Source organism: Pinus tabuliformis, chromosome 2_2, assembly GCF_031772625.1.
Source record: "Pinus tabuliformis cultivar Carrire ecotype Pingquan chromosome 2_2, CPIR1, whole genome shotgun sequence".
Classification (NCBI taxonomy): domain Eukaryota; kingdom Viridiplantae; phylum Streptophyta; class Pinopsida; order Pinales; family Pinaceae; genus Pinus; species Pinus tabuliformis.
The window spans coordinates 656,761,620-656,773,339 of NC_142300.1; positions in this window are offsets into that span (position 1 = coordinate 656,761,620).

The following is an 11,720-nucleotide window of genomic DNA, read 5'->3' on the forward strand; positions in this document are numbered from 1 at the left end:
TGTATTTACGTGTGAGATTGTTAGAAAGGAACTTTGATTTTATCACATATCAACATATTCCACGACAATTAAACACATTATCTGATGCATTGGCCAATCATGTATTAGATAGACATTTGCGTAATTTGTAACCAAAACAGTATACAAGCAAGCACATGAAAAACACAATAATAAACCATAGGCATATGTATATATATACGTGTGTGTCATAATGTTTGCGCCCCGCGCATTACATAATCCAAAAAATAATACATGTCCAAAACTCATACAGCCGCTGACAACATGTCTCTCAAAAACGTGCAAAAATGAAACCTAGGCGTCTAATCACGGTGATGCTCATGATAGCATGTCATCGCTCGCACCAAACGTCTCAACAGACGATGGACGCGAGTAGATACTCCCACCGTGTGCCTCTGGTACGCTCTAGGCACGTCTGCCAATCTGGCATAATCTGGAATCCCTCGAGTAAGTGCCTCAAGGTTCTGTACTAGTTCGTCACCCGCATCACCCTCTGCCTGAGGGTCGGCTGCAGGTTGTACTCTCCGTGCATTATGAGGCAAGTCAGCTGGTCGCTCTGCACCAACATCTGCATACATATATATAGAGGTTGTCAGAGACGGACATGTATTACAAAAAAAAAAAAAAAAAAAAAACTTAAATACATAAAAACATCAAAAACACAAAGAGTTCTTACCTAGCTCCTCGTCCCAGTCCTCTCCTGCAGGCAATGGGAGATCTGGATCTCCAGTAAAATCTGTGCCCGCATAGGGCCAGTCCTCGATGACGATCATCTGGTGACGGAGCCAGATAAAGAACTCGGGCCTCCAGGCCATCTGCTGGCCCCCTCCTCCTCTGGGCATGAGTTCTGCCCATCGATTCAATCTCGGCTCCCGTGGCACTGGATCTGCCACTATACCCCCCTGTACCCGGAATATCGGCAGTCGCTCCAGGAAGAAAGATACCACAATGGACCTGTATCCGAACTGTTTGTTCCCATCACGCTTACACTTGGTAAGCTGCCTTTTGATGTTTGTCGTCACTGTCGTGGCCCAATCAAACAGTGTAGGTTGGAGACATTCAGTTGCCAGCAGCAAATGATTTTTGCTGGCCTCGTGGGGCGCCTGTACCCCAGCTGTCCGGGTGATAGTGAACAAAATCACTCGTAGCACCAGGTCGGGAACCGTGATAATATCTACTTTGGCACTGTTTGATCCAAACTGTGCCCCAGGACAAACTCTTTCCATCACCTCTCCCATCTTCTCCCCGGAAGGCCTGCTACCAGTCAAGATGGGCCGTGCACCTCGCCGCGATAGACCAGTAATAAAGTAGACATCGGAAACATCTAACTCCAATGTCTGGTCTTTCAGGCGAAATACCTGATCCTCCGTATCCCAAGCATCCACGATGAATCGTAGCAACTCAGGTTGTGCACGTAAGTATGAGGTGAGGAAGAACTTTTTCAAGCCACAGTCTCTCAGAGCATCCATGCATGCATCATCCTCCATTGCCATGGCATCCACGGCATCATGCTCTCTTTCTCTCCATTCTATAGCCATTCTGACGAATCCCTGCAACCACAAAGTCGAAATTTTCATCATTAGATCATTGGTGAAATCAAAACTGAGGAAAATTTGCAATTTCAACGGTCAAATGTGTGGCAATTTTAGGTCACGCGGTTGGCGCGACTGTTTCCAAAACAGTCGCGCCAAGGTCGCGACCCCTTTGGGTAGAAAATCCCATTGGCGCGATCCCGAGCGGGAAACTCGCGCCAATGGCGCAACCCTATGAAATTGCAAATCCTCTGGCAGGGGACTAATCTATGGATGAAAAACTGAAAGAATGGAATGAAAACAAAGCTAAGGATGAGGCCTCTTACCTGCTTCAGACGGCGGCTCGAATGATCTCCTGGATTGATCGCAATCAGCAGTTGAAATTTGCACCCAAAACCCTCCAATGGTAAACTCACAAGGTAAAAAGTGAAAAGTAAATTTATTTTTTACCATTTCACTATTTATAGCATTTTTTGACCTAAAAATACATTAGAAATGATATTTTTTGAGTATTTTTGGAATATTTTTATGTCAAAGTGGGTTTTACGCTGTTTTTTGTATGATGACAGGGGTTGGTGCAACTCAAAGCAATGAAACGAGCTCCTTTTCGACTTTTTCAAGCTCGGTAAAACATGAGAAAAGGTTACTTTAAGGTCCGCTTTCAGCTCTTTTCTGACCATTTAAAGAGGAAAAGATTGCCGAGTTACTCCTCTTGACTCGTTAAACGTTAATAAGGGGCGGTCGTTTTAAGTTCTTTTTGTCGACCGTTAAAACATAAAAAGATTACCGGGTTTTTGTCGTTTCAAACTCGTTAATGGTTACGAAACGACGTGGTTTTGATCGCTTTTTTACTTTTTCAGGTCGAAATCACTATTTATGAAAAGTACTCCTCGATCGTAATGATCGGGCGGTTCTTTCGAGCATTGTTTTATACTTTTTCGGGCTCGAGAGACACAACTTTACGAAAAAGGACACCCCTGGAGTTTCCTTTTCTGCTGTCTTTTCAAACTCTCTAAACATGAAAAGACGCCGAGTTCTTCCTTTGTCAGACTCGTTAAAACCTGATGACATCGGATTTTGTCGAAATGACGCCTTACAAGCATATGTTATCCCCATCAAGCTTGTTAAAAATAATTGGGGTACTCGCCAGAAATGGCGGGGGAAAAAAAGAACCATAATTACCTTCGTGTCGGCAGTATGTCGCTCTTGAACATGGCACTTCTCTTCTTTCGTGTCTGGGTGGGGATATCTCATCTCATTTTTCACTTGCCTCCGTGGGTTTGGATAATCCTATTTGACCTCTCATCTGCTCATTGCCTCGTCACCATGACCTCTGATCCATTGATGTCAAATACTGCCAATTCCACTATCGTGCCGCCGATATGTTCAAGAGAAGTTGACTTTTGCAAAGAAACAACCTCCCTCTGATAGCTCGCACAATCTTGATTCACAACATTATCTCTCTGTCTCGTGTCGATGATGTGGGAAACATTATGGCCCACCTTCGATCAAGGTCACTTCCTGTCGACTTCAGCTCATTATCCAGGAAGCTGATCTAGAGACTCCCTTCCGGTGCCTTGGAGCCTACATGCCTCAATGGCAGGTTCTTCGTGTTCGACGTGAGGTTTTCATCATTGGCCTCCGATTGAATGATTCTACGGGTGTTCGACGTCAGATCACTAATTCGCACACTGTAGATTGTACCTATAGTACCTTGAGGGCCATTGTCATTATTGGTGGTACCTCTCGCATCTGTTAACAGTTTTCAATATTGACTGGTAATCAGACGATGTTCATGCGTGTTCGACTTCAACTCATATATTCGCATGCTTGAACTTGTACTTTTGTTCGAGTCGAGATGGAGCGCAAGACCCTGGATTGTGTCTGTTGTAATCCAGGCGTGATTCTTGATACATGACTCATTCACTGGATGGCTGCGACCATACCTGAGTCGATTCATTGATCCTAATCAGATGGCTGCGTCCATATATGGATCTAGATTATTATGTACTCTCATATGGATGGCTGCGACCATACCACATACATCATGTACTCGAGCTATCAGTTGTATCTCTTAATGAAGATTCTCGGCGGCAGCTACATGTGTTCTTGTAAAGCATTTCACCCCTCTCTCTCTCTCGGGCCTCATGCTGTTACACAGTAATTTGTCACCATTGGTCACCGTCCCTGTTACCCCTGTTTCCGTACATTGGAGGACGCATTCCGGGACCTGTGAGCAGTGACATAGCCTAAAAACACTTGCATTATGTTCCCCTGAGTATGTGCTTCATGTTCCCTGAAGACACCTTCTGCAAATTATCCCTGACAAGTGCCTTTTTTCCATTGGCGTGGGTCCACAGTGTCTTACCCGCGCCAGTCACTGAGATCCTCAAAAGGGGGTGCGATCATTGGCGCTCTGTCTTAGAACAACACCCGCGCCAACCAAGTTTGGTAATGATTTTTGACAAACGCGCACCCATATGTTTTTTCCCTTCAGAACACGAAGTCTTTTGAGGATAAAATCCATCTGATAGAGGTCGAGAGTCATCATCTATCCTTGACATCTATCCACAGCGGCTTTTCGGAGATAATGTCAATCCACAATGGGTGTCCTGGTGCATTGTATCTTCCTCCCTTCTCCATCTATAAAAGTCTATCCTCATGCATTAGACAAGCTAGTTTTTGAGTAATGCTAGTTGTGATTATGCTTGTCTTGAGTGATAGTAAGAGTCTTGAAGCATAGGGAGGTTATGCTGCCGGAAGTCTGAGAGAGAGAAGGTCTATTGCAAGACATACATAGCTGCTCGCCCAGCCAGAGGATAGGTTCAACGTCAGAACCTTGGTTGTATCTTTCTCTGCTTATTATTCATTAATAAACGACTACTGTTATGGTTCCAATCTCATTGTTCATCATGATAATGTTTGGTTTATTTCCTTTCTGACTGAAATATAGTTGTATGTTAGTGGATTTTATGCTTGTTCTCGTTTTGTTCTTTGCATGTGCAGGTATCCATACGCGGGGATCACAAGGATTGTGACCTGCCGGAGCAAGGGAACGGGAGTATCAACTCTTCTTCGACATTAGCGTTGGACTCCAGGTTGGTTCTCGTAATCCACTTTTAATATGCAACTAGGAACCTGCGTAGTAGCGTGATTTGATTGTTGCTAGTTCCATTTTGGGCTAGTGGGATCGCCTCTGTCCGCAGAGGGGATTTACCTCTCCAACACCGCTTACCTTCACTTTCAAGCCATATGCTTAACTTCTTTTCCAAAATACTACCATATAACTTGGCTAAGAGAGGGCTGATCATAATTGTTCTATAATTAGAGGGGTTATTTGTATCCCCACTTTTAAAAATAGGGATAATGAGGCTCTCAGTCCAAGGTTTAGGGAACCCTTGCTTGACTGCTTGATTGAAAAGCTTGTGGATGTGGGGGATGAGGGCAGGACCTCCAATTTTTAAGATTTCCGCTTGGTAACCTTCAATGTCCTTAGCTTTCCCATTAGCTTTCCCTATATATATACTATATATAGGTTACAGGTTATGACTATATATATTAAGACATAATCATATTATCCGATCGTGAATCATCTACCATGTTGTCTGGTCTGCTCCACCATTCAGATGTATTTAATAGGTAGATGAAAAGTCCAGCTATATGCATTCAATAGCCATCTTAGTCTTTTGAATTTCAAACTATTGAATGCCACCTCAGCCTGCCAGATTTCAAACTGATCATGGCGCGTCTCGGATTTCAAACTGAGCAGCGGCGCGTGGAAATTTTGAAGTAAATGAAAACAGGGAGCCTATGAATGGGAAAATGGTTTTAACGCATAAAATCCGGGCTTAACTTTGATTTTGATTTAATTAGATTTTCATGTTTAGTTCAGAGGGAGGGAATAAATTACATAGGTTCCATATCTGATAAAATCGAAATCTAACTCTATTTTTAGATTTTGATTTGATTTAGTTTTTAATATATATCGTTGGGCGAATATTATTTTAATTTTTATTTAAATAAATTTCAAAATAAAATTGAAGTATAATTTAATAATAATCTTTATTTTTAGATTTTGTTTTTATTTAGTTTTTAATATATATCATTAAATAAATATTATTTTTATTTTTATTTAAATAATTTTTAAAATAAAATTTAATAATAATCTCTTAAATAAATATAAAATTATTTATTGAGATATTTAAATTTAATAATATTAAAAAATACTTTTAAGCTTTGTGTTTCCAATTTCCCGTTTCGTTGGACGGGAAACCCGTAAAAATTCATTAGTGTGAGAAGTTGTTCCTCCCAACTATGACGTTTTATTTCCATACTTAACCTCCCATAAATGTGAATACTTAACCTCCCATAAATGTGAGAAATAAGTGGAAAGTTTAGGAAATTAAAAATAAAAACAAAAATGGAAAAAAGCAAGAAAAAAACTTATAACTAATTAGAAACCTGGATAACTAATCGATAACCATTTATATGAACATACTTTTCATAAGATTTAAATTTTCTTTTTCTTATAGGATAGATTTTTCATTGTGTATAATTTGTTCATATTAATTTTCATATTATATATTAGTAACTTTAAATTTACTAATTATATATTTATCATAATTTTTATTATAAAAATAGTTAAATTTATTGTTAAAAGGCAATTTTAAATGGAAGGTATATAGAGATAGGCATCAAAACACTTATTTCATTATACATTTCATATTGTCAAGATTAAAAAAATTGAAGATCTATCAAGAGTCAAGAAAAAGAAGAATCAAATCAATATTTGATACATCTAGGGTTAAGATGGATTTGTATTTGTTCTTTCTACAGACAATGTATTAATTCCATGTTGAGCATGGAACAAATTACACATCTACTTCATTTTGAACATAAACCAACAAAATAAGATTTTTAAGATTTTTTTTTTTTTTACAATATATAATTGACATTGAAAGTTTTATTCAATGTAAACATTGGATTATTTGATTTATAATTAATATTATTTTTCTATTTTATTTTTGCTAATTTTTTTATATTAATATTTTTTAAATAACACATATTACTTCCATGTTAAAAATTGAATAAATTACATATATTTTATATGCAATAAATGGAATTATAAAGAATATGGATTTTTTTTTTAATTTATAATTTTCTTTATATAAAATTAATATCGGCCTAGATCCATATCCATCTAACTCTAGATCTATCATGTGTTGAGAGGGACCAAATCCCTCAAGGTGCAAACTTTCTTTTTGGAGTGTAGAATTTGAGGAAAGTTTTGCACCTCTAGGGATTCGATTCCCAGAGTTTGACGCATCTACGTTGATTCCAACCGAGGGCAACAATGTCATATTTTTAGAGTATCATTAATATGTATATGTTTGAGGGAAATTTACATTATGTTTTCAGGGCTTGACATGACCATATAATTATGCTCTTTAATTTAATCTATGTTTCTTGCGTTGAATGATTTGTATGTCCGTGTTTGGATGTTTTAAGTGGTGTGTGTGTATCTGTGTTTGGATGCTTTGAGTGGTTGGTGTGTTTATGTATTTGGATCTAGATAGTAGTGTTTATGAATGTTACAATTTTTTGTGTTATATTTCTATATCTGTATGTAATTGTCTCTTAGTAATTAGTTCGTGATGAAGAAGGAGAACAATCTTGTCAATATCTTGCAGGAGGATTCATATTGCATATCCATTCATTTAATTTTAGGTATCACCCTTTTTTACAACTAATTAATTCTTATAATGTCCATCTAGGGATTACTAAATATATCTTAAAGAGTAGTTTCAATTTTAAATTTGTTGAGTTACCTCAATCTGTAGAGATGATAGATATTGTTAATAACTTTAATTATGAAAAATGATGAAATAAATTTTTTGAATGCAAAGTGACAATGTAATAGTGTTGAATGGCAAAAAATGTGAATAATAAGAATGTATTCAATTACAAATAGTCTTCATTGTGATCAATCTCAACTATTTTCTTCTACTATTCTTATTGTCACCTCTATTAATTTTTCCATATTTCCATATTTATTATATGAAAAGTGCAGTTGAAATCGTAAACCATTCAAATCTTTAACTCGAACTATTGTAGTAAACATCTTACATTTTCTCTCTTGCTCTCCAATATTAATAGGTTGAATTACTATAACACAAAAATCAATGCACATTGTCAATAAATTTTTGTGTTTACACTAAAATCAATCACATTGTTAATCCAATCACTTTAAAATTAATGTACCATCATACATCCAGTTACATCAAATCAGAAATCAACATCTACACTAAAATCAATGCATCTAATGCAAGCAATCAAATATGATTAGAAAAAAACATCTACATTAAAATCAATGCATCTAATGCAAGCAATCAAATAGAATAAGAAAACAACATCTACATTGATCCAGGTGGATATTTGTGACCACCCACCTATTCCAACTAGAGCCCCTAGTCAATTCCATCTATTTCCTTGTTCATTTCAGCATTACTATTTTTAGCATTTTTTTGGGTATTGAACTTTTGGAGTAGTTTTGACCCCCTAAACGGCTTTTTTTGGGTCCGCATCAGGCCCATAGTTGTAGGCAAGGTCTTGCGATGAAACCTATAGTACTCATAAAAACCTTTCCAGCAAGGTATCGTATGCGCCAAATGAAGATAATATGACCAAGTTACAACCCCGAGTAGTTGGCTGCCCAAGTAACCCCAACAGGGCCCTAAAATTCTTGGTGTTACATCTCCTGGGGTAAGGGTTTCGGTTGTTTAGGATTTTCTCATGTTTTCCAATAATAAATAGGCACTTGAGCCTCATTGTAACACAGTTCAGAGGTATGTAGATGCCACATCACTTCTCAAAGATAAACTATCATCACCCGAGCTATCTTATTTCCATTCTGTTTGTAAGCATAGTTCAGTATTTTTCTATTAATGAAATGAAATGTTTTTCTACTACGTCTCTGTGTTTATGATTATATCTGTAAGTTGTTGCGTTCGTGTTTAAGTTCAGATTAGTGGTATCAGAGCGATCTGCTCTCTCTTTGTTTTTCTTTGCATGTCCCCAGTGAGGTTATGGTATAAGGAGTTAGGGCTTGATCTAGTTGAACCATTGTAAGATTAGCCTCGCAAAACCTGACGAACTCCCATGGCAGAAGAAAAGAAAGACGAGGGGACAGGAGATTATTTCAAAATGTTGCTCAAGGAAGCCCTCGAGCAACAGAGGGACGCGATGGTGGATAACTTTTCCCAGATCCTTCGACGGCTACCCACAAGCAATACATCTTCATCTAGTAGCCACTCTAGAGGAACCACTCCTTTTAAGGTACAAGTTAACTTCGATATTCCCATATTCGAAGGCTTGATACATGCAGACATCGTAGATAAATGGTTAAATCTATTGGAATGATATTTTTCAATTCATGGCTTTTCTAATTGGGAAAATATTACTTTTGCACTTTTTAAAGTCATCCCACATGTCAAGGATTGGCGGGAAACCTACTTTAAACAAAACGATGAGAGTGAACCCTCATTGTTTTTAGTCGCACCCACTTGGAATTATTTCCAAGACGCCATCAAGGAACAACATTGACCTATTGAGAGCTATGAAGACAAATACATAAAGTAGAACACACTATGACAGGGAAGGGACCAAGATGTCCTAGAGTTCACAAATATTTTCCATACCATTCGCATGAAGCTAGGTATCAAGGATACTAAGCGACATTTGGTGCTCAAGTACTGCGTCTGTCTACACAAGTAAATCCAAGACGAGATGGAGTTACTGGACATTTCCTCGCTCGGCACGGTGTATCGGTATGTTGTCAGGATTGAGAATAAGTTTAAACAGAAGAAGCGGGACTTTGGATCTCTGAATCCAAAGCAAGGAAAAGGCGTCCCCAAACCACAAAACAAAGGACCAAGCCAAGGTGGCCTTACCCAGGACAGGCCTTTGAAGCTGCAAGCAAAGAACAACACCCTGAAGATGAAGAAGGACACAGGAAAATGGTGTGAGTTCCATAAGAGCTCCACTCACAATACAAGTGAGTATCAGTCCAAGCAGTCATTGGTGGCCGAGCTGAAGGCTTCCGAATTAGATGCAGGTTCTGACTCTAAATCAAAAACCGATCATTGAACTGACAAAGGGAAGCATATCATTGATGCGGAGCTCAGTGCCACCATGGCCACCACCAAGTTCCAGAGGAGGGAAACGCCTCTTCCACTCACATATCTGGGTAAAAGGTTCTCCGCTGCAGTTCATTGTCGACATCGGGAGCCAAAAGAACCTCATTTTAGCAGAGGTCGTGAAGAAGCTGGGCTTAAATAGTATAACACATTCAAAACCGTACACCATCAGGTGGCTTCACCAATGATGAGATCTTCGTGTCAGCTATCAGTGCCACCTTCCATACAACATCAAGCCCTTCACGGATGAGGTATCGTGTGACGTTTATCCTCTTAAAGTTTGCGATATATTGTTAGGACAACCATACTTGTGGAAGAGACATGCTATATATGAGTCTAGACCTCACTCTATGATTATTATTTTGGCTAATAAGTTGTAAAGGATACTAAAGGTAGCCCCAGCTATCACCATCTCGCCGATCACTGCAAAACAATGCAGTAAGATCATTTCCCAGACCAGGAAATTTATTTTCCTTATGATTCACCCCAAGGCAAGAAGAAGGTTGTGGCCACGGCTTCTAGGCAAGTCTCCTCTGCATAGCAGCAGTAGATGGAGAAGGTCATGGAGGAGTACAGGGATATTTTCGCCTCACCTACAGGGATACCTCTGCACTGTCAGGTCAAGCACTCCATCGATCTAACCCCGGGTGCACCACTACCCAATGGACCGATCTATTGATGCTTTGTTATGGAGAACGATGATATCAAGAGGCAGATTCATGAACTATTATATAAAGGGCACATCAGGCAAAGCTCATCAACTTGTGGTAACTTGATTGTATTGGTACGAACGCCCCTGCAACCTTCATGAGACTGATGGAAAACATCTTGCAACCCTTAACCAATGCATTCGTGGTGGTGTATTTAAATGACATATTGATATTTAGCCAGAGTTGGGAAGAGCACCTCCACCATATTTGACAGGTCCTTCAAACCCTGCGCCAGCACAAGTTGTGAGCTAACTTGGAGAAATTCACCTTTGGCTTGACCGAGGTTCAATATATAGGGTACATCATTGATGAGGAGGGTGTACATGTGGACCCATCCAAGATACAAGTCATTCTGGATTGGCCAGCCCCAACCACTCTAACAGAGCTCCGCAACTTTTTCGGTCTTGCCAATTTCTACTGTAGGTTCGTGTTGGGTTCTCTCATATCAGTTGGCCTTTAAGTCAAGTCACCAAGGGCGGATCGAAAACAAAGTTTTTTTGGTCGGAAACCCAACAACAAACATTCTCTGAGTTGAAGAATCACCTATGTTCTGCACCAGTGCTCACATTACCAGACCTACAACAACCATTTGAGATTGAGATATATTCCTCCGACTATGCTATTAGTGCAGTTCTTAGTTAGCATGGGCATCTAGTGGCTTACCATAGTGAGACACTTTCAGACACAGTCCGAAAGTACCCCACTTATGACAAAGAAATATATTCCATTGTGTGTGTATATCATCAAAGGAAGCATTACATTATTGGGAAGGAAATGGTCATCCACACAGACGACCGACCTCTACAATTCATGCAAACACAAGGGAAGTTGTAGAATGATCACTATCAGAAATGGTCCACCTATTTTCAATAGTTCCATTTGAACATTAAGTATAAGAAGGGCAGCACCAATAATGTTGTTGATTGCCTTAGCTGTCCATTGGTCACGGTGTTGATAATTATGCTCGACTCCTATGGGCACGAGACATTGGGGTGGCCACATTTTTACAAGAGCGATCCAAAATTCAATAGCATATACAAGACACTCCTCGAAGGGAAGCAAGTTCCAAATTTTCACCTTCAGGATGCACTGTTATGCCACCAAGGACACATCTATGTTCCTTCAAGTGAGCGTGCCAAGATGATTTGCGAGGTGCACTATAGTCGGTTCACTGGACATTTCGGAGTAGAGAAAATAGCGGCGGTATTGTAGAAGTATTTTTATTGGCTAAAAATTCGTAAGGATGTTGGGAAGTACATTAGGTC